General features: G+C 49.7%; 1 pseudogene; it reads right to left on the bottom strand.

Moving 5' to 3' along the window:
• Window positions 1–7,626: 7,626 nt before the first annotated feature.
• Window positions 7,627–22,225, bottom strand: LOC149357700 (uncharacterized; annotated as a pseudogene).
• Between the last annotated feature and the right edge of the window lie 1,564 nt (window positions 22,226–23,789).

Raw genomic sequence — 23,789 nt, 5'->3', positions numbered from 1 at the left:
ACAGTGTGATAAAAAAATTACCGACAATTACGTTACTTCCTAATGCGAAATTTGAGCGCAGCAAATAAGCGGTTTCACCTTTTCGATAGATTGAGGCAAAGAAATCGAGCAACACATGTATGCGCTATCACAGAATTTTTTTTTTTTTTTTCACACGTATTCGCAATTTCGGCTCGGGCGGTGCACATATACAGATATGCCGCCACCGATCTGGCTCTCTGATTGCCACCGCACAGGGGTTGCATTGGAGGAGGAGCGAAGAAAGGAATTAAGTTCGAGCCGGCGCTTTGACAACCGGAGACTCGCAGGAACAGGGGGGAGGGGGGCGGCGTGTACACCCAGCGGCAAACGATGGGGGCAGAAGCGCGCGCAGCAAGCGGACAACACGATAAAGGGAGGAGGGAAGAGATAGCAGCGACTGACTGATGGCGCTGACGCCGATAGCGCTGGGGGGATGAAAGGGGGGCGGAGCTGGTTACGAGGCCGACGACAACGCCGACGCCGACGACGACGCGAAACCCAGGAACGGACGCCAAAGAGCTGCGCTCTAAAAAAAATAAGGTCATGGTGTTTCTGGGCGGCCGCCCGCTTTGCATGCATTTGTTGTGCCCCCCGTCATGAGTGTGCACGCAACGTTTTGTTGTTTGCACAGTCCAATAAACTTCTCTTTTTTTGGGAGGGAATGCTACAGCATCAGTCATTTTGTGACCACTTTCACCACATATGCAGCACTGTCCGGGTCGGAGCTGAATTACTCCAAGAGCCTATAGGCACTCGCAGGGGCCGCCCAGTCCGAACTTTCTCCGGGAGCGAAGGTGCCAGTGGTGAAGACTCGTGCCTACGCCTTCGCTCTCCACGTAGCCCGTGTCTCCGCAATGCCGCGTCGAGCAGCCGGTCGACTTGCGCCCCTGGTCGCCGCCCTCATCTGGGACGACGGTATTCCGCTCATCGCGCGTTACCTACTGCACCTTCCAGAGAACAGAGGAATACTCGGCATGCCTAGAGTAACCACGGCAGCTCGGGCGCTCAGCGCAACACGTCTTTTTAGAGTGTCCCGTCGCTCGCGTTATGTGGCACGCCAGCCGCTTCGCGAGATCAGCATGGCTGCGCGCCGAGCCGTGGCACAAGAGCAAGGCAACACGCCGAACGGGCGATGGCGTTCCTTCGTAACACTGAAAATTGGTTTTTGAGGAGAAGGCACACGCAGTAACTGTCTCACATATCTCTATGGACACCCGAACCGCGCCATAGATGAAGGAATAAACAGTGGGATCAAAGAAATGGTTTATGTAGGTTTAACGTCCCAAAGCGACTCAGGCTATAAGGGACGCAGTTGAGAAGGGCTCCGGAAAATTCGACCTGCTGGGGCTCTTTAACGTGCATTCACATCGTACAGTACACGGTACTCTAGAATTTAGCCTCCATCGAAATTCTAGCCGCCGCCTTGTCAGTCATCCGCATGCGCGGAGTGTCATCAGAGATGCGGCGGGTATATATATCGGAGCCCGTGGTATAAATGGACAGCTCGGAGGAAGCTAGGGCTCGTCGTAGGAACAAAGACAAGAGGAGGCGGCGAGCCGAGGAGACCGAGGAACAGCGCGCTAAGCGTCTCGATAAGCGACGTAAGGACGACGCGGCTAGACGGGCCCGCTTAGCCGACGACAATGCATCCGCGGCGACAGATGACGGCGAATCGAGTTCTCCGTCTCTGAAAGAAGCTAGACGGTCGCTACTCTTCCAGGTTTAACCAGAGCTAAACCACAGCCAATTTTTTTTAAGTTGTTTTTGGTTCGAGGGAATAAAGCCCCCCTCCTTTTTTGGTTTGTGATGACCTCCACTTTGAGCAGTGTGTAAGGGCGGTTTATTCGTGCCGTTGAGTGCGGCGGGGGACTTCTTTGCAGCTCTTTCGTATGACTGCTTGTTCCGGTGGCTGCAATGCTAGGCTACGTTCTCCCATTGCCGCGCTTGTTTCGCTGTATTATGCGACAGCGTATACAGCTCGTTCGGTCAAAAAGCCGTCGGGGAGTCGGCACCGCGTGTCGGACATAAACGGGAGGCTGCGTAAAAAAAATTGTGTCATGCCAGCCATTCGCCGCAGGATGTTACGAATGGTGTCATACGATTCAGCGTTTCTTGCAGCATAAACTTACTAGCTAAGGTAGAGCCTATAGCTCACGGCAGACAGTTACTGAGTCATTTCCTTTCCTCAAAACCAATTTTCATTTCCATCATTGCAGCCTCTCTTTCTCTCTTTCTTCTTACACTCCCGCCTTCATCCCTTCCCTTACGGCGCAGTTCGCGTGTCCATCGAGATGTGAGACAATGCACACTTTTATTTTTGCGCACGCAGCTAGCTTGCATGCGCATCGCTTACTGTGTTGCGTACGCTGTAAGTAGTGTAAACCGGACACTTTTAGTTGGCCATGCCGTAGCGTCCCTCATTTGCACGTGTAAACAGTAGCGCCGTAGTGAATGACTCCGGAAATTTCGACCACCTGGGGTTCTTTAACCTGCGCTGACATCGCATAGTACACGGGCCTCTAGAATTTCGCCTGCATCGAAATTCGACCGCCGCGGCCGGGGTCGATCCCGCGCCTTTCGTGTCAGCAGCCGAGCAGCATAGCCATTGAACCACCGCGGCAGCTGTACCGTCTAAATGGATTATAACAAAACTATTGCAGCAATTTAAACGTAGGTGTCTCAAACATCGATCGGGTGCTTACGCAAGTAAACTGTGCGTCGAGACCGAAATTCTGGCGCGGATCCTAGAGGCTATGCTACACCGCCATTTAATTGAAAACAGCGGCAACACGTCCGCGCTGTAGACGTCATGAGCTTGAACCGAGTGGCGGAGGGAAAATGGGTGATTCCATCTTCTCAGCCATAAATGCGTCTTGGGCTGCCGGGCCAACGTTATCAAACCCAGAAAGAGAGAGAGAGAGCGTAAATTTTAGCTGAAAACAATAAATGGCTTTAGTTGTCCTCAGCGTACTCCTAAAGAACCCAAATGGCCAAAATAACGTATTCCTTGCATTACATCCCTCATTCCATCTTTCACGTCGCTTTTGAGGTGTTCACCCATAGTCAGGACAGTATTGGTCTCTACCTCTCAGCCAATTTCCGACAAGTCCAGCTTTCTTGGACAAAACTTTTGAATATTGAAATATTGAGAGCTATGGTTATTTAAATATTGAAGTTAATGGTTGAATCTTCTAATATGTAGCGAAATCTTTATTTTTAATGTGTTTCCAACGTTCTTATCGAACAGTTATGACAGCTACAAAAAACCAATGGGTAACGCTTTCCCAACAGCAAATCCGTTAGTAGAAGAAAAATTAGCCGTGGCCTAACTACTGTTGAACCTGGTTAGAGAGCGAAAGCTCTGGTGTATCAGTCAACTAGACGCGACTTGGTGTCTGTAGCGTTCAGTGTGTTCCGGACACTGGGGAGGCGCCCGCTCTGCCGCTTTGGCAGGGGGGTTGATCACGAGAGGGTGCTCACCCAGGGAACGCTGCGTTCTATTGCTGCAGTGCCGCGTGTCTGCCACAGCGTTTTCAGTGCTAACGCATGCAGCCCGAATCTCTCTCTCGGCGCCGCCATGCACCTCAAAGAGCGATTCAGGCGCCCACTGACCCAGGGAGCCAGTTACGCGCGCATCCTTTCCTCAAAATCATCGGAGTCTAGAACGTTGACAACGACAACGCCATTAAACACAATGAACGCCGAAGGCTTATACTTTGAGTGCCGCGTTTCTGCCACGATGTTGTCAACGCCTATGCATGCAGCGCGCATCTCACTACTGACAAGTAGCTTAAAGCGCGACAGGTGTCCACTTTCCCAGGGGGGCAGTTATGCGCCCTTCCTTTGCTTTCGAAGTTCCCGCTCTTCATCTGTTCGGCGCAGCTCCGGAGCGGCTGAAGGTCGCTCAAGGTCAAAGCGACGTGGTCGGCGAAACTCGCAGAACATACCGCAGTAAATCTTTCAATTTAAAAATAGAAGACTGCCGTCTTCTGATCTCCTGATGTATTGTTTGTTATAGTGAAACCTTACATTATATGAACACAACTGCGTTCATAAACAGTTTCCCGTTGAAAAATGCTTTTGTGAAGAATTGTTGGGTATGTGGAGGCGAAATGCAAAACGCACCCGTGTGCTGTGCGCCATCAGTGCAAGTTAATGATACCTAGGCGGTCGCAATTTTGCCAAACCCCTCTTTCTCTCTTTTCGTCTTTCACTTCCACTTGCCTCCCTTCCCTCACGGTGAAGTTATGGTTATGATCTCGCACCGCATCCGCCAGGTATCGGGCAAACACAGAGGCATGAAGGAGCGCGACATATGTCACATTCTTCTTGACTTTGTACTCAGCCGCTTGTTCTACTCCACCCCATATCACCGGCTCTCTCGCCGTGACATTGACGCGTTGAATGCCCTCATTGGTAGAGAATACAGGGTCGCCCTCCACCTTCGCATAAATACACTTACCGACTGACTCTTGCAAATATGCCTTCAGAACCAAGTCGGGGTACTTGTGGACGCACACCGCAAAGCACAATATCTTCGACTGACAAAAATCGTCCCTGCCCAGAATATCCTGCATTTTCCTGAAAGCCGGATACGGGCTAATGATCCAACATTACTCTCCATACAGAGGCCCCTACACCAAGAACTCCTCATTAAGCTACTCCGCTTAACATCCGCCAGGAAAACCACGATCAACGCCGTAGAGAGTGCTGAAGCACTCCACCGATTTTACGGCTCCGAACTGGACGCCGTACGGGGACACGCGGCCTGCGTGGTCGATGAAGCGGTCGCTGTGGTGGTGGATCGCACTCTTCCTCATCATTAGACACAAACTCCCCACCGACACCTCCAACGAAGCTGCAGAGAAAGCCGCCATTGCCCTCGACATGTCAACTCAAAATGCCGATACGTTTTATCAATCCAAAATTTGTCATGAGGCCGAGTCTACGTCCCTGCTTTTTGTGTACAGGAACTCGGCTGGCGCACCCCCGCCCCTTCATGTCGAGCGTAGTTGGTTGCCCGCGCGCTCCGGGAATCCTAGAAACGAGGCCGCCAACCTCTTCGTCCAAGGTTCTTTAAAGCGGGCTCTGGCGGCCTCCTACCAGGAATTCACGAAGGAACGCGCGCACACTTTCAGTGAGCTGACGCAGGCCTCCAAAGGTTCGCGGCTGCTATACCCCCCGTGCACTAAGTCCCTCAGCAACAGACAGGCAACCCTTTGGCGCATATCGCAAATACACATTATCCCTCTACTCTCACTCTTTCTCACGATCATCCCTTGCCGTAACTTCATCATGTACTCTGTACCGAACCTCTCGCTTCTGCCCTCCATCTCCTTTCTCATTTCCCGATGGATCCTCCCCGCATGGCGTAGAACACCTCAAGACCCGGGAGGGCTGGGAGACCCTGCGGTCATCTAATGACCCTATCGTGCTGATCATCGCTACCGACAGGGCTGCTGGCGTTATTTACTGCAGGATCATAAACGCCTGAGTGGCATGGGGCCTAAAGGGAGCCCTGGAGCCAATCTTCTCCATACTGCTCAGTTCTTTAATAAAGTTTTCGATGATGATGATCCTCTCTTTGTTATTTGATTCCCTCCTTCCTCCCTACACTCACGGCACCGTCGAACTTTCCACCGTGAACAGACATAGTCACTGCACCATTTCCTTTCCTCAAAAACCAATTTTATCACACTGGTTCAATGCAAACAAATGAAACCATAGTAGTCACGAGAAGCAATCTGTGGCTTGAAATTGCTCTAATTCTACTTCTCTTGTAGAAATCTGGCGCAACTAGCACAGTGCTAGATATTTTTGGCCTTGAAATTAAGGGGGTCCCACATACGTAAGCAAAAATAGCAAAAATTTCGAAAAGCAACCAGTGCACCATAGACTGTCGTGTATCTGAAGGTGAGAGCCTTTCAAAGGGCTCCATCGGCTTTACTCGCACTCTGCCTGTCTACCGCTGAGTCTCCCCCCCTTTTTCTGTAGGCACCACACTGTGCCTTTCTGATACTTTGTGAATTGGACTATGTTCAACCCCAAAAGGGTAATTTGTCTCACTGTATGATCTTTTGTTCGGAGCAGGCTCCACAGTGTATATATGTGTGTACTGAATTATTTGTTTGGTTTGTACACAATAAATTTCTCTTTGTGTGTTCAGTACTGGTTTCATGCAATATAGAATGTATTTTGTGATATGTACAGTGTGCTAAAAAAAATAAGGTCATGGTGTTTCTGGGCGGCCACCCGTTTTGTATGCATTTGTTGAGCCCCCAGTCATGACTGTGTACGCAACGTTTCGTTTGTTTGCACAGTCGAGTAAACTAAAATTAATTGGTAAATTGGTTTTTGAGGAAAGGAAATGGCGCAGTATCTGTCACAAGTACATGCGGGTTTCTCGTCGTAGCACCACATTGCCTTCATATCGTCTTAATAATTGCAGCCTTGAGTCTGTGACTTTTTATAAATATTTAGGTGTCTTCATTTCCCATAATCTTTCTTGGAAAGTACACATAGACCATGTAAGCAATAACGCTAACCGCATGCTGGGCTACATACGCCGTAACTTTAATCTTTCTTCTAGCTCCGTAAAACTGCTTCTCTACAAGTCGTTGGTTCGTAGTAAACTAGAATATGCTGCATCTATCTGGGACCCCTATCAAGAGACACTAATATACCAACTCGAATCTATACAGAACCGTGCGGCCCGTTTCATTCTCTCGAATTATCACCGGAACTCTAGCGTCAGTGCCATGAAATCTAGCCTATCACTCCCACTACTGACGCAACGTAGAAACATATCCCGCCTTTGTCTATTCCATAAGATTTACTATGATAACCCCATCCTTAAGAGAAAATTTATAACGCCACCTTGCTACGTTTCAGCTCGGATCGATCATCGTCATAAAGTTGGTATTCTTTCATGCCAAACAAACCACTTTTACAACTCATTCATCCCCAGCACATCGGCACAATGGAATCACCTTCCCCGATCGGTCGTCGAAATAAGTGACCATTCTGTGTTTAAATCAGTTTTAACTAACTTTATGGTAGCATAGTACATGTAATTCTTGCGCCCTGCCATTTATTCTTTTCAGCATATGTTGTAGTTCAAACAGACCTGGTGTTTTTTTGTTTTTTTTCCCTGCTGTTTAAGCGCATGGCAGAATATGTGCACCAGTGTTTTCCTGCCATTTTCAACAACTTCCTCGTGTTTTTTTGTTTGTTTGCGTGGTATGCTTACTTTTATCCTTTGATCATAATTTCGTGTTAAATGACTGTTAATTTGTTTGATTGTATTTGCTGTAACCTACCGATTTGCGCGAGCCATATTTTTGTCATTTTGTGTTACTTGTAACTGCTGTTCTTCTGTCATTTTGTCTATTGTACCCCACTCCCCTGTGTAATGCCCTCGGGCCCTGAGGGTACTGAAATAAATAAATAAATATCTCGGCGGACACATAAAAAGGGCCGTAAGGAAAGGGAGGAAAGTCGGAGTGAAAGACGAAAGAGAGAAAGAGGTGCTGTAGGAGAGAGAAAAACTTTATTATGACAGGAATTCGGGGCACGCACCAGGGTCCCCGCACGACCCCACTGCACTCAAGTGTTTATGTTCCTAACGTCCATAACACTGGCAGCCCGGCCGGTGGCGATGGTCTGCACGGCCGGGTCCTCCGAGCGCAGCAGGGTCTCCCAGTCCTCCCAGGTCTTGAGGTTATCTAGGTCCCGAGGGGGAGGGTCCGCCGGGCAGAGGGAAAGTATGTGGAGGGAACAGTCGAAGGGTTCTGGGTATAGGGCGCATGCCGCGTTGAATGTCCTCATTGGTAGATAATACAGGGTCGCCGTCCACCTTCCCATAAATACACCTACCGACTGACTCTTGCAAATATTCCTTCACAACCAAGTCGGGGAACTTGTGGACGCACACCGCCAAGCACAATATCTTCGACTGACACAAATCGTCCCTGCCCTGAATATCCTGCATTCTTCTGAAAGCCGGATACGGGCCAATGATCCAACATTACTCTCCATACACAGACCCCTACACCAAGAACTCCTCATTAAGCTACTCCGCTTAACATCCACCAGGAAAACCACGGTCAACGCCGTAGAGGTAGTGCTGAAGCACTCCACCGATTTTACGGCTCCGAACTGGACGCCGTACGGGGACACGCGGCCTGCGTGGTCGATGAAGCGGTCGCTGTGGTGGTGGATCGCACTCTTCCTCATCATTACACACAAACTCCCCCAGACACCTCCAACGAAGCTGCAGAGAAAGCCGCCATTGCCCTCGAAATGTCAACTCAAAATGCCGATACGTTTTATCAATCCAAAATTTCTCATGAGCCCGAGTCTACGTCCCTGCTTTTTGTGTACAGGGACTCGTCTGGCGCACCCCCGCCCCTTCATGTCGAGCGTAGTTGGTTGCCCGCGCGATCCGGGATTCCTGGAAACGAAGCCGCCAACCTCTTCGTCCAAGGCTCTTTAAAGCGGACTCTGGCGGCCTCCTACCAGGAATTCACGAAGGAACGCGCCCACACTTTCAGTGAGCTGACGCAGGCCTCCAAAGGTTCGCGGCTGCTATACCCCCCGTGCACTAAGTCCCTCAGCAACCGAGAGACAACCCTTTATCGTATATTGCAAATCCACATTATCCCCTCTACTCTCACTCTTTCTCACTATCATCCCTTGCCCTAACTTCATCCTGAACTCTCTGTACCGGATCTCTCGCTTCTGCTCTCCATCTCCTATCTCATTTCACGATGGATCCTCAACCGCATGGCTTAGAACACCTCAAGACGTGGGAGCACTGGGAGGCCCTGTTGTCCTCTGAGGACCCTATCGTACTGAGCGCCGCTACCGACAGGACTGCTGGCGTTATTGACTGCAGGAACATGAACGCTTGAGTGGCATGGGGCCGTAAGGGAGCCCGGGAGCCAACGTGGTCCATACACCTCAGTTCTTTAATAAAGTTTTCGTTGATGATGATCCTCTCTTTCTTATGTAATTCCCTCCTTCCTCCATACACTCACTGGCAGTGGCTATCCCAGCGATTGCTTCTAGGGAGGGGGGGGATGGACTTCCGGGTACCAAACAAAAAAAGAAACAACGATTTTTTATTTACACTCTCTATGTACTAAAATTTTTTTGTTGTTGAAAAATCAATGGCGAACGATAAGATGTTATACCATTACTCATTCTTTTAATGTTAACGGTTACGTGAACAATATGCATATTTAATTCATATCTAATAATGATTTATATATGAATATTGCTCGCCCATTAACTTATGTAAGTCATATATATTTACACGGCGCTCGAATTCCGTTCGAGGAAAAATTCTAGCGGCCAGTGTACTGTGCAATATCAGTGCACGTTAGTGAACCACAGGGGGTAGATATTTCCGGAGCCCTTCGTTACGGCGTGCCTCATAACTTGAGTCGCTTTGGGATGTTGGAGCCCCATAAAAGACAAATAAAACAGATACATTTATCACATAATATTTTAAATTAAATTATAATGCAAGTCATTAAGAGAAAAAGTAACTGTGGGGGCACGGCAGGACCACGATACCTCGACAGTCACGTAGGAATTGCACCCATATAACTACCAACCTGTTGTATAAGTAATACTGTTGTAAGCCAATATTAGCTTATAACGTGACTTACTAACTGTAGGAAACTAACGTGAAAAATGGCGAATGTGTTTAAATATTGCTAAGCCTAACGTAATGCATTTCCATACACGCTCCAACACAATACTACATAGCTACTGTATCTGCGGTTCTCGTATACATGCTACTAAAGCATACAAATATCTTGGATTAGACATGTCTGACGATCTTACGTGGTCAACGCACATCAACCACATCACTGCAGCATCCAGCCGGTCCCTTAGCTACCTTCAACGCTCAGTAATGTTTGCGCCAGCACACGTAAGATTACTAGTCTACACGACATTAATGCGCCCAGAATTAGAATATGCAGCCGTCGTTTGGAACAAAAATGAGGCATACCTTTTTGAGAGCATGGAAACTATCAAAATCACGCCATTAGATTTCTTCACTCCGATTATCCATCCTACACAAGTGTAACCGATCTAAAGAACCGACAGCTTGCCATTATTAAAGCACCGTCGAAAACTAGCCAGTTTAGCCCTTTTTCATCGCTTCTACTATTCATTTCCGCTAAGCATTTACATCACAAAACACTGCCTCTTTTTGGCTCACCACATAAACAGTCGATAGGTGTCATACCCTTGCAAATTATCATAAACATTTGCGCAGGTTTTCTTCATCTGAACAGCAAAAGAGGGGAACGGCCTTCCCAATACCTCGGTAATAATAGTAGACACGCTTGCATTCAAAGATACCTTAAATCTTTAGACACCTTTTAGGTTTTCGTGTACCTTTTCCCTGTAATGTTGACCTACTACACTTTGTTTTAATATGCGGTTTTTGCTGTTCCCTAATCCGTTACTGAATTCTCACCGAAAGTGTTTTGAGGCGAAAAGCTTCACTAGCCTTCTCAGCACCCGGAGGCTAGCGTGGGCCCCGTCCTCAGAAAAAGCCACAGGTGCGCATGCGCGAACTGCGTGACGTCACGGTGGACACACGAACCCCGCCGTGAGGGAAGGAAAATGAAAAGCAAATTGGTTTTAAGGAAAGTAAACGACGCCTGAATCTCTCATATATCAGTGGATACCTTGAGCCGCGCCGAAAGGGCCTTAAGGAAAATGAAATTAAATTAAAATTGGTTTTAAGGAAACGAAATGCTTTCTCTCACATCTTAATGTCAACCCGAAAGGAGTGACGGGACGCACTGTACAAATAAATAAAAAGACAAGCTGTGCGTGAGGTACCTCTCGTATCTCCGTGGACCCCCGAAGCGCGCCGTAAGGAAAAGGAAAATGAAAAGAGAATTACTTTTCAGGAAAGGAAACGACTCCTGCCTCTCTCATATCTCGGTGGATACCCGAACCGCGCCAAATGAAAATTGCTTTTAAGGAAAGCAAATGCCTCTCTCATATTTTGGTGTACACCCGAGAGGAATGCAGACCACAGCACATGTCTCTAAAGCAACCTTCTAAGACAGCAACGTATTCACTACACACGCGGCTCCTCCTCCCCCTTGCCGCAGCTTTTCGCTTCGAGATATCCAGGCTTAACCTTAGCTAAGCCACACCGAGTTTTTCAAAGCGAAAGCTTTACTACTTCCACTTCCAAGCCTTTGCGTGCGACGGCGGTGCACATGAAATGACCTTTCCCATGACCTCTGTGTGACGTCACGCCGAAGAGCTGGGCGACCATCTCGCGCCGTCTGCGAGTAGTGGCGGTGCCACCACCGGCGGCCTAAGATTAGATTGGATTAGATTACATTAGATTAGATTAGATTGGATTATATTGGACTAAATTGGATTGGATTGGATTGGATTGGATTAGATTAGATTAGATTAGATTAGATTAGATTACATTACATTACATTGCATTGGATTGGATTGTATAACAAGTCTAACCACAAGCACCACCACCAGCTACACTACCAGCTGAACCATGGCGTAGGTACGGATATTGCTTTCGCAATTACCGGGCTTAACGAAGCTAAGCCACAGCGAATTTTTTTATTCTTGTATTGTTTTTTTCTTTTTATGCGAAAGCATTTCAGTGTTTTGCATTTTGATTTTCTGACCTGTTTGCCTCTTTCATTTGTATTTTGAACCTCGATGTTGGCACTGTACTGAATATGTTCGTTTTTTGTCGATATTTCTGTACAACCCACCCGTCATGTAATGCCCCTTGTTTGGGGTCCTTGAGGTACTAAAATAAATTAAAAAACTAAATAAACCTGTCGACCCTAGAACTGATTGAAGTAAGGCAGCGGCTAACACGGTGAGCATACAACGTAGGGGACTACTTGACGCATCACAGATGAAAAAGCTTTCGATTTCTGCGTCAAAAATCACATCTCGCCATTTGAGAGCCCGGAGGGGGGGGGGAGGCGACCGCCCCCTCTGTACCCAATTAGGACCGCCACTGCCCACGGCACAGTCGAAGTTTCCAGCACGAAGTGATATATTCACTGCGCCATATCCTTTCCTCAAAAATCAATTTTATCATACTGGTTCATTGCAAGCAAATGAAACCATTATAGTCACGACAAGCAATCCGAGGCTTGAAATTGCTGCGATTGTACATCTCTTGTAGAAATCTGGCGCAACCAGCGGAGTGCTAGTTATTTCCGGCCTTGAAATGGACGGCCTCCCATATACCGAAGCAAAAATAGCAAAAGTTTCGAAAAGCAACTAGTGCACCGTAGACTGTCGTAGATGGTAGACAAGAGAGCCTTTCAAAGGGCTCCATCGGCTTCACTCGCACTTGTCCTGCCCCGTTTGTAATCTTGATCGTTCAGTACGGGTTTCATGCGTTAGAATGTTTTTTCTGATATGCACAGTGTGATAAAAAAAAAATAAGGTCATGGTGTTTCTGGGCGGCCGCCCGCTTTGCATGCATTTGTTGTGCCCCCCGTCATGAGTGTGCACGCAACTTTTTGTTTGTTTGCACAGTCCAATAAACTTCTCTTTTTTTGGGAGGGAATGCTACAGCATCAGTCATTTTGTGACCACTTTCACCACATATGCAGCACTGTCCGGGTCGCGTGTTCGCCAAATGCAGCCGGTACAGCCAGCGATGACAGCGCCGCCCACCGGCAGGTAGCAGCCACCATTAAGGCTGGTTATAAATATTCATTCAGAACGACGGATTGACATCGCTGCTATGGCGCAGTGGATTAGAGGCACGTGTTGCGTATGGAAGTTCGGCCGTTCGAATCCGCTCTCTGTAGTGTGTTTTTATTGATTTCTTTTTATTTGATTTTTTATTTTCTTTCCCTTTTAGGTCGCAAATCGTGATGCTCAGTGGCATATAACGCCGTTTAAGATTTTCAAAACATTTTCTGCATAATTTTACACTCATTATTCACAGCGCTGGGATATCAGTTTTGAATTTAAACTAAATATTACATGGTCAGTAAGAATAGCTTGGTATACACTTTTAAGCATTATTCAGGGAATAATTATCCCTTTTAGGTAAGCCGTTGTGACAATCTTCAGTCACCGTGAACAATTGACCGTGGTTTCAAGCCTTGTGGCTGTACAGGCTGCAGTTGGCGAATACGCGTCCGAGTCGGAGCTGAATTACTCCAAGAGCCTATAGGCACTCGCAGGGGCCGCCCAGTCCGAACTTTCTCCGGGAGCGAAGGTGCCAGTGGTGAAGACTCGTGCCTACGCCTTCGCTCTCCACGTAGCCCGTGTCTCCGCAATGCCGCGTCGAGCAGCCGGTCGACTTGCGCCCCTGGTCGCCGCCCTCATCTGGGACGACGGTATTCCGCTCATCGCGCGTTACCTACTGCACCTTCCAGAGAACAGAGGAATACTCGGCATGCCTAGAGTAACCACGGCAGCTCGGGCGCTCAGCGCAATACGTATTTTTAGAGTGTCCCGTCGCTCGCGTTATGTGGCACGCCAGCCGCTTCGCGAGATCAGCATGGCTGCGCGCCGAGCCGTGGCACAAGAGCAAGGCAACACGCCGAACGGGCGATGGCGTTCCTTCGTAACACTGAAAATTGGTTTTTGAGGAAAGGGAACGCGAAGTAACTGTCTCACATATCTCTATGGACACCCGAACCGCGCCATAGATGAAGGAATAAACCGTGGGATCATAGAAATGGTTTATGTAGGTTTAACGTCCCAAAGCGACTCAGGCTATAAGGGACGCAGTTGAGAAGGGCTCCGGAAAATTCGACCTCCTGGGGCTCTTTAACGTGCATTCACATCGTACAGTACACGGGACTCTAGAATTTAGCCTCCATCGAAATTCTAGCCGCCGCCTCGTCAGTCATCCGCATGCGCGGAGTGTCATCAGAGATGCGGCGGGTATATATATCGGAGCCCGTGGTATAAATGGACAGCTCGGAGGAAGCTAGGGCTCGTCGTAGGAACAAAGACAAGAGGAGGCGGCGAGCCGAGGAGACCGAGGAACAGCGCGCTAAGCGTCTCGATAAGCGACGTAAGGAGGACGCGGCTAGACGGGCCCGCTTAGCCGACGACAATGCATCCGCGACGACAGATGACGGCGAATCGAGTTCTCCGTCTCTGAAAGAAGCTAGACGGTCGCTACTCTTCCAGGTTTAACCAGAGCTAAACCACAGCCAATTTTTTTAAAGTTGTTTTTGGTTTGAGGGAATAAAGCCCCCCTCCTTTTTTGGTTTGTGGTGACCTCCACTTTGAGAAGTGTGTAAGGCCGGTTTATTCGTGCCGTTGAGTGCGGCGGGGGACTTCTTTACAGCTCTTTCGTGCGACTGCTTGTTCCGGTGGCTGCAGTGCTAGGCTACCACATTCTCCCATTGCCGCGCTTGTTTTGCTGTATTATGCGACAGCGTATACAGCTCGTTCGGTCAAAAAGCCGTCGGGGAGTCGGCACCGCGTGTCGGACATAAACGGGAGGCTGCGTAAAAAAAATTGTGTCATGCCAGCCATTCGCCGCAGGATGTTACGAATGGTGTCATACGAGTCAGCGTTTCTTGCAGCATAAACTTACTAGCTAAGGTAGAGCCTATAGCTCACGGCAGACAGTTACTGAGTCATTTCCTTTCCTCAAAACCAATTTTCATTTCCATCATTGCAGCCTCTCTTTCTCTCTTTCTTCTTACACTCCCGCCTTCATCCCTTCCCTTACGGCGCAGTTCGCGTGTCCATCGAGATGTGATTCAATGCACACTTTTATTTTTGCGCACGCAGTTAGCTTGCATGCGCATCGCTTACTGTGTTGCGTACGCTGTAAGTAGTGTAAACAGGACACTTTTAGTTGGCCATGCCGTAGCGTCCCTCATTTGCACGTGTAAACAGTAGCGCCGTAGTGAATGGCTCCGGAAATTTCGACCACCTGGGGTTCTTTAACCTGCGCTGACATCGCATAGTACACGGGCCTCTAGAATTTCGCCTGCATCGAAATTCGACCGCCGCGGCCGGGGTCGATCCCGCGCCTTTCGTGTCAGCAGCCGAGCACCATAGCCATTGAACCACCGCGGCAGCTGTACCGTCTAAATGGATTATAACAAAACTATTGCAGCAATTTAAACGTAGGTGTCTCAAACATCGATCGGGTGCTTACGCAAGTAAACTGTGCGTCGAGACCGAAATTCTGGCGCGGATCCTAGAGGCTATGCTACACCGCCATTTAATTGAAAACAGCGGCAACACGTCCGCGCTGTAGACGTCATGAGCTTGAACCGAGTGGCGGAGGGAAAATGGGTGATTCCATCTTCTCAGCCATAAATGCGTCTTGGGCTGCCGGGCCAACGTTATCAAACCCAGAAAGAGAGAGAGAGAGCGTAAATTTTAGCTGAAAACAATAAATGGCTTTAGTTGTCCTCAGCGTACTCCTAAAGAACCCAAATGGCCAAAATAACGTATTCCTTGCATTACATCCCTCATTCCATCTTTCACGTCGCTTTTGAGGTGTTCACCCATAGTCAGGACAGTATTGGTCTCTACCTCTCAGCCAATTTTCGACAAGTCCAGCTTTCTTGGACAAAACTTTTGAATATTGAAATATTGAGAGCTATGGTTATTTAAATATTGAAGTTAATGGCTGAATCTTCTAATATGTAGCGAAATCTTTATTTTTTTAAGTGTTTCCAACGTTCTTATCGAACAGTTATGACAGCTACAAAAAACCAATGGGTAACGCTTTCCCAACAGCAAATCCGTTAGTAGAAGAAAAATTAGCCGTGGCTTAACTGCTGTTGAATCTGGTTAGAGAGCGAAAGCTCTGGTGTATCAGTCAACTAGACGCGACTTGGTGTCTGTAGCGTTCAGTGTGTTCCGGACACTGGGGAGGCGCCCGCTCTGCCGCTTTGGCAGGGGGGTTGATCGCGAGAGGGTGCTCACCCAGGGAACGCTGCGTTCTATTGCTGCAGTTCCGCGTGTCTGCCACAGCGTTGTCAGTGCTAACGCATGCAGACCGAATCTCTCTCTCGGCGCCGCCATGCACTATAAAGAGCGATTCAGGCGCCCACTGACCCAGGGAGCCAGTTACGCGCGCATCCTTTCCTCAAAATCATCGGAGTCTAGAACATTCACAACGACAGCGCCATTAAACAAAATGAACGCCGAAGGCTCATACTTTGAGTGCCGCGTTTCTGCCACGATGTTGTCAACGCCTATGCATGCAGCGCGCATCTCACTACTGATACGTATGCCTTAAAGCGCGACAGGTGTGCACTGTCCCAGGGGGGCAGTTATACGCCCTTCCTTTGCTTTCGAAGTTCCCGCTCTTCATCTGTTCGGCGCAGATCCGGAGCGGCTGAAGGTCGCTCAAGGTCAAAGCGAAGTGGTCGGCGAAACTCGCAGAACATGCCGCAGTAAAGCTTTCAATTTAAAAATAGAAGACTGCCGTCTTCTGATCTCCTGATGTATTGTTTGTTATAGTGAAATCTTACATTATATGAACACAACTACGTTCATAAACGGTTTCCTGTTGAAAAATGATTTTGTGCAGAATTGCTGGGTATGTGGAGGCGAAATGCCTAACGCGCCCGTGGGCTGTGCGGCATCAGTGCATGTTAAAGATACCTAGGCGGTCGCAATTTTGCCAACCCCTCTTTCTCTCTTTTGCTCTTTCACTTCCACTTGCCTCCCTTCCCTCACGGTGAAGTTATGGTGTACAATGAGATACGAGGCAGTTACAGCACCTAGGCAATTTTCATTTTTTTTTTCCTCGAAGCAATGTGCTGAAAATACCTCAGTGATTTCAAATGTCAGCGCACGTTAAACGCTTTAAGTACTGGGAGATCTCGCACCCCATCCGCCGGGTCTCGGGCCAACACAGAGACATGAAGCAGCGCGACATAAGTCACATTCTTCATTACTTTGTACTCAGCCGCGTGCTCTACTCCACCCCATATCACCGGCTCTATCGCCGTGACATTAACGCGTTGAATGCCCTCATTGGTAGAGAACACAGGGCCGCCCTCCACCTTCCCATAAATACACCTACCGACTGACTCTTGCAAATATGCCTTCACAACAAAGTCGGGGAACTTGTGGACGCACACCGCCAAGCACAATATCTTCGACTGACACAAATCGCCCCTGCCCTTAATATCCTGCATTCCTCTGAGATCCGGATACGGGCCAATGATCGAACATTACTCTCCATACAGAGACCCCTACACCAAGAATTCCTCATTAAGCTACTGCGCTTAACATCCACCCAGAAAACCACGATCAACGCCGCAGAGGTAGTGCTGAAGCACTCCACCGATTTTACGGCTCCGAACTGGACGCTGTACGGGGACACGCGGCCTGCGCGGTCGATGAAGCGGTCGCTGTGGTGGTGGATCGCATTCTTCCTCATCATTAAACACACACACCCCACAGACACCTGCCACGAAGCTGCAGAGAAAGCCGCCATTGCCCTCGCCATGTCAACTCAAAATGCCGATACGTTTTATCGATCCAAAATTTCTCATGAGGCCGAGTCTAAGTCCGTGCTTTTTGTGTACAGGCACTCGTGTGGCGCACCCCCGCCCCTCCATATGGAGGGTATTTGGTTGCCCGCGCACTCCGGCAATCCAGGAAACGAGGCCGCCAACCTCTTCGTCCAAGGTTCTTTAAAACGCACTCTGGCGGCCTTCCACCAGGAATTCACGAAGGAACGCGCGCACACTTTCAGTGAGCTGACGCAGGCCTCCAAAGGTTCGCGTCCGCTATACCCCCCGTGCACTACGTCCCTCAGCAACCGACAGGCAACCCTTTGGCGCACATCGCAAATACACATTATCCCCTCTGCTCTCACTATTTCTCAGTATCATCCCTTGCCCTAACTTCATCCTGAACTCTCTGTACCGGGTCCCCAGCAGAGTGACGAGCCCCATGCACACATCATTACAGACTCGCAAGAGGCGTGCAGAAGATACAGCAGTGGACGCATATCCACTGCAGCCATTCACATACTCAAGGCGAGGACAATCACTTTTACGAGATGCTTCATTACGTGGACACCAGGCCATGAGGCTGTCAAAGGGAACCAATGTGCGGACGCCAATGCCCGAGCATACGCCAACCGGGAGGCGCGCACCGAAGGGGAACTGGACGCAGTCACTAGACGGTATTAAGCCATCTTAGAACACCAACGAGCCCTCCGAAGGACCTACCCGCCTCCCCACAAAGACCTTAGTAGAGAGCAGTCGGTTGCCTGGAGACAACTACAGACTAATACATACCCCAATCTGAGTTTACTCAGCAAAATCTATCCATCCACATATGAAAACAAATGCCCGCTATGCGGTGAACACGCAACGCTTCACCACGTTACATGGGCCTGTCAGAAAATGCAGGCAGCGCCGATAAACAACACACCAACACCGGAGCAGAGGGAGGCTGCGCTGTCCAGCTCGAAGCCTGAAGAGCAGCTCAAGCTGATCGACAGGGCTCGCAAGACAGCAAAGGCCGCTGGGGCCCTAGACTGAGGGCTCCACCTACGCTGCGAGAAATAACCCTTCTACAATAAAGTTTTTCATTCATTCATTCATTCATTCATTCATTCATTCATTCATTCATTCATTCATTCATTCATTCTCGTTTCTGCTCTCCATCTCCTATCTCATTTCACGATGGATCCTCCCCGCATGGCGTAGAACACCTCAAGACGTGGGAGGACTGGGAGACCCTGTTGTCCTCTGAGGACCCTATCGTACTGATCGCCGCTACCGACAGGACTGCTGGCGTTATTTACTGCGGGATCATAAACGCCTAAGTGCCATAGGGCCGTAAAGGAGCCCGGGAGCCAACGTGCTCCATACTGCTCAGTTATTTAATAAAGTTTTCGATGATGATGATTCTCTCTTTGTTATTTGATTGCCTCCTTCCTCCCTACACTCACGGCACCGTCGAACTTTCCACCGTGAACAGACATAGTCACTGCACCATTTCCTTTCCTCAAAAACCAATTTTATCACACTGCTTCAATGCAAACATATGAAACCATAGTAGTCACGAGAAGGAATATCTGGCTTGAAATTGCTCCAATTGTACTTCTCTTCTAGAAATCTGGCGCAACTTGCGGAGTGTTAGATATTTTCGGCTTTCAATTTAAGGGGGTCCCACATACGCAAGCAAAAATAGCAAAAATTTCGAAAAGCATCTAGTGCACCGTAGACTGTCGTGTATCTGGACGAGAGAGCCTTTCAAAGGGCTTCATCGGCTTTAATCGCACTTGGCCTGTCGGAGCGCGTTGTTCAGTACTTCTCCTTTGGACCTACCTGTCTGACCGCTTAGAACAAGGCGGAGAAGCACGGTTTCTGCAGCGCTGGCACACGCGTTTCTTTGTTGTCCGCGACGGAAGGCTGATGATACCAGCCCCCCTCTTTAAGTGTGGATGTCTCTGAACATACTCCTTTCCCATTGTATGGTTTTGTAGACCCTGGTTGAGGGTCTGGTGTTGGGACCGGGGAAATTGATACCCCCCCCCCCCCCCTTCTTTTCTAGCACAAGTTGCTTTGGGTTTCTTCGAATTCTTTACTGTTTTGTAGCTGTGTTTGCTGCCTTGCGATGCAACTGTCTGTAGGCGGCCTCCACCTTGTACGTGTACGTTGAGAGGAGGTTCTCCCCCCCCCCCCCTTTTTTTGTGTAGGCACCACACTGTGCCTTTCTGAGACTTTGTGAATTGGACTATGTTCAACCCCAATAGGGTAATTTGTCTCACTGTATGATCTTTTGTTCGGAGCAGGCTCCCCAGTGTATATGTGTGAGTACTGAATTATTTGTTTGGTTTGTACACAATAAATTTCTCTTTGTGTTCAGTACTGGTTTCATGCTATATCGAATGTATTTTGTGATACGTACAGTGTGCTAAAAAAAAATAAAGTCACGGTGTTTCTGGGCGGCCACTCGTTTTGTATGCATTTGTTGAGCCCCCAGTCATGACTGTGTACGCAACATTTCGTTTGTTTGCACAGTCGAGTAAACAAAAATTAATTGGTAAATTGGTTTTTGAGGAAAGGAAATGGCGCAGTATCTGTCACATATCTCGGCGGACACATAAACAGCGCCGTAGGGGAAGGGAGGAAAGTCCGAGTGAAAGAGGAAAGAGAAAGAGGTGCCGTAGAGAGAGAGAAAAACTTTATTATGACAGGAATTCGGGGCACGCCCCAGGGTCCCCGCACGACCCCACTGCACTAAAGTGTTTATGTTCCTAAGGTCCATAACACTGGCAGCCCGGCCGGTGGCGACGGTCAGCACGGCAGCAGGGTCTCCCAGTCGTCCCAGGTCTTGAGGTTCTCTAGGTCCCGCGGGGGAGGGTCCGCTGGGCAGAGGGAAAGTATGAGGAGGGAAGAGGCGAAGGGTTCTGGGTATAGGGCGCACGCCGGAGTGGGGAAGGAGGGATGATAGTGGGCTAGTGTAAGGGGTGAGGGGGGAGAGTGTGTCTGTACTCTGCGCCCGAGTGTTGCTTGTTTGTTATCTAGGGAGGAGTGGGGCGGGGGGTAGAGCTGGCGTGAGGCTCTGTAGGCCTGCGTCAGCTCGCTGAATGAGTGCATGCGCTCCTTCGTGAATCCCGCATCCGAGGCCACCTGAGCCCGGTTTAAAGAGCCTCGGGCTAAAAGGTTGGCGGCCTCGTTTCCGGGATTCCCGGAGTCCGCGGGCACCCATATCAGCTCTACTTGGTGGGGCGGGGGTGCATCGGGCGAGTCCAGTATGCCAAAAGCAGGGATATGGACTCGGCCTCGAGCAAAGTTTAGAATCGCAGTTTTAGAATCACTTAAAATCACCGGGCTTTCGTGCGGGTGATAGCATGTGCAATCGCGGCTTCCTCTGCAGCCTCTGGGGAGGTGTCTGAAGGGAGATGTAGTGTGAGGAGGGCGGATAAAGAGGAGTCCACCACAGCTGCTATCGCTTCATCACCCGTGCAGGCAGCGTCCACCTATACAGCGTCCGGCTCGGGGCCGTACGCTCGATGGAGTGCCTTCGCACGGGCTCTGCGGCGCTGCTCATAGTGGGACGGGTGCGTATTCCTCGGGAGCGGCCTGATGAGGAGCTCCCGGTGAAGGGGCCGTGGGATGGCGAGGAGGGTTGGGTCGTTGGCCGGTATTTAGATTCCGAGGGAGGCCAGGATATACCGACCTGTGGAGGTTTGTGTGAACCTGATGTATTGGGCCTGTCGGTGGGCCTCCACCAGTTCCCAGATCGTGTTGTGGAGGCCCAGGCCTAGCAATCTGTCTGTGGGTGTGTTGAGGGTAAGATGAAGTGCTACCTCGAATGCTTTGCGAATCAAAGCATCCAAAGCGTTTATGTCATGTTTGGATAGTTGTAAGTATGGGGTAGTGTACAGCACACGACTGAGGACAAAGGCATGAATGAGGCGACATAGGTCGCGCCCCTTTATGCCTCTATGACGTCCCGAAACCCTGCGGATGAGGTGCGATATCGCGCCTACAACCTCCTTGAGTTTCTTGAGGGTGGTGGTGTTTTTGCCATCGTTCTGGATGCGACGGCCCAATACACGGACGGTGCCAACCTCGGGTACCGGGTCGCCATTCAGTTCAATGGCAATGGGGGAGCGTGGGCAGCGGTGGCTCTTAGGCATGATGACGAAGAGTTCGGACTTCTCTGGGGAGCAAGACAGCCCGATTGTCCGTGCGTACTTTTGTGTGAGTGTGGCGGCTTCCTGTAAGGTGTTCTCTATGCCGCCGTCACTGCCGTGGGTGGTCCTCAGGGTGATATCGTCGGCATAAAGAGTGTGCTTCAGCTGGGGAATAGTTGACAATTTTCGGGCGAGGGGGATGAGGATAATGTTAAACAAAAGGGGGGAGAGGACGGACCCTTGAGGGGTGACGATGCTCTGAAGCGTGTAGCAGGGGGAAGACAGAGGAACGAAGTGTATCTCAGCTGTGCGGTCAGTGAGGAATGCTTGAATGTAGGCGTACGTGCGCACACCCACATTCAATGGGGATAGAGCAGTCATGATCGCCTGATGTTCAATGCGATGAAAAGCTTTGGAGAGACCCAAAGCTAAGACTGCCTTGGTGTGACCCGGAAGAAGCGGGTCAAAAATGTCGTGTGTGAGTTGCAGCATGGCGTCCTGTGCGGATAGATGGGGGCGAAATCCCACCACGCTATGCGGGTAAAGATTGTTGTCCACCATGTGACTTGTGAGTCTCTCTAACACAGCATGCTCGAGGAGCTTCCCGAGGCATGAGGTTAGCGAAATCGGGCGAAGGTTATGAAGTGTAAGTGGTTTGTTTGGTTTAGGTATGATTTTTAACGTGCACTGGCATCGCACAGCACACGGGCTCATTTTGCGTTTCGCCTCCATCGCAATGCGGCCGCCGCGGTCGGGTACTCCTGCTCAGTTCATGAGCGCCTTAACCACTGAGCCACTGCGGCGGATCGTACGAGGGGAAAAAGTTGGTTTCTGAGGAAAGTAAATGGCGCAGCAACTGTCTCACATCTCGGTCGACACCCGAACCGTCCGGTAAGGGAAGGGAAGGTGCGAGTGAAAGAAGAGAGAAAAATTGGAGGCTCATCAAGGTTAAGCCCAGTGGATGCGAAGCATGTTAAGCAGCTGCCTCAGTGTGGATGGGGCTAAGTAACGGAGACGTGGTTTTAGGTTAATCGTCGTACTTTATTCGTTGCAGCCCAATAAACACACTCTTATGGTCCGTAAATGCATGACTCTTGGTTTGCACGTCACTTATTCTTCGCGTTCTTCATCGCTTTCCGTAGCACGCTGCAGCCTTCGTTTTGCATTCCTATTATTAACGTCCTTAGCGTTTGGAGGCATCTTGACCGCATACACGCCCGGCGCAAAGACGCGGGCGCGGTTGCGGGCCGAGAGACTGACGCGACGGCGGGCGCGCGCCGCTTCATCTCTGGCGTGACGTCACATATCACGTGATGCAGCGATGGTGGCGCCGTCGCCGCGTCGCGCGCGACGGCGCGCACCGAAGCGTGGAGGCCTCCGCCGGGCGGCGTGTTTATTTTTCAGCGCAAGCCCAGCCAGGCCACTCGCTCGCTCCGATCGCATTCACTTTCACTACGCGGACACTTGTCACTCGCTGTGCAGCTTACGGACGCACAGCAAATTCACCGTAAGCGGCTGTTACTCGCCGCTGTCCATTATGCTCCTTGCAGGAATCAGGAACGCTTCCGACGATCACAAACAGCTCCAAATAAACGCTTCCTGACATCGCCACAGCAAAGGTTTTCCGTCAGTTTGAAGACCGTTGGACCACGCATATCGGGAACCCAACGGTGCGGCTTGCACAGGTACTTGGAATCGACGCAGTTTAAGCATTCATAGGCAAGTACAGTGCCCCAACTAGGCGGTTTGCAAAGATCCTTGGTCTTGGAACCACTTGTTTACAGCGGCGTGAAAACACCGCGGCCGCAGCAGCCACACATGAGCAGCCATTTTTGCTGTCGACGAAAGTGTGGCGTCATGTCACGTGATCACACTCCTGGACGTCGTCTGCTCGAGTGCGCCAACGCGGATATGGTTTGGCAATACGCGTCCAGACAGTGCTGCATATGCGGTGAAATTGTTCAGAAAAAGACGGAAGCTGTAAAACAGTAACAGATAGCCACGGGGAGAGAGTGCGATTGAATCCAATCGTCTCCTTTGAACGGCCCTCACGTTCAGATACATGACAGTCTACGCTACACTGGTTGCTTTTCGAGACTCCTGCTTATTATTGCTTGTGTATATG

This window comes from Amblyomma mixtum, chromosome 3 (assembly GCF_055824585.1).
Source record: "Amblyomma mixtum isolate Tamu chromosome 3, ASM5582458v1, whole genome shotgun sequence".
In the NCBI taxonomy this organism is placed as follows: Eukaryota; Metazoa; Arthropoda; class Arachnida; order Ixodida; family Ixodidae; genus Amblyomma; species Amblyomma mixtum.
The sequence above is the reverse complement of the archived record's forward strand: the minus strand, read 5'-3'. Positions and strand labels throughout refer to the sequence as shown.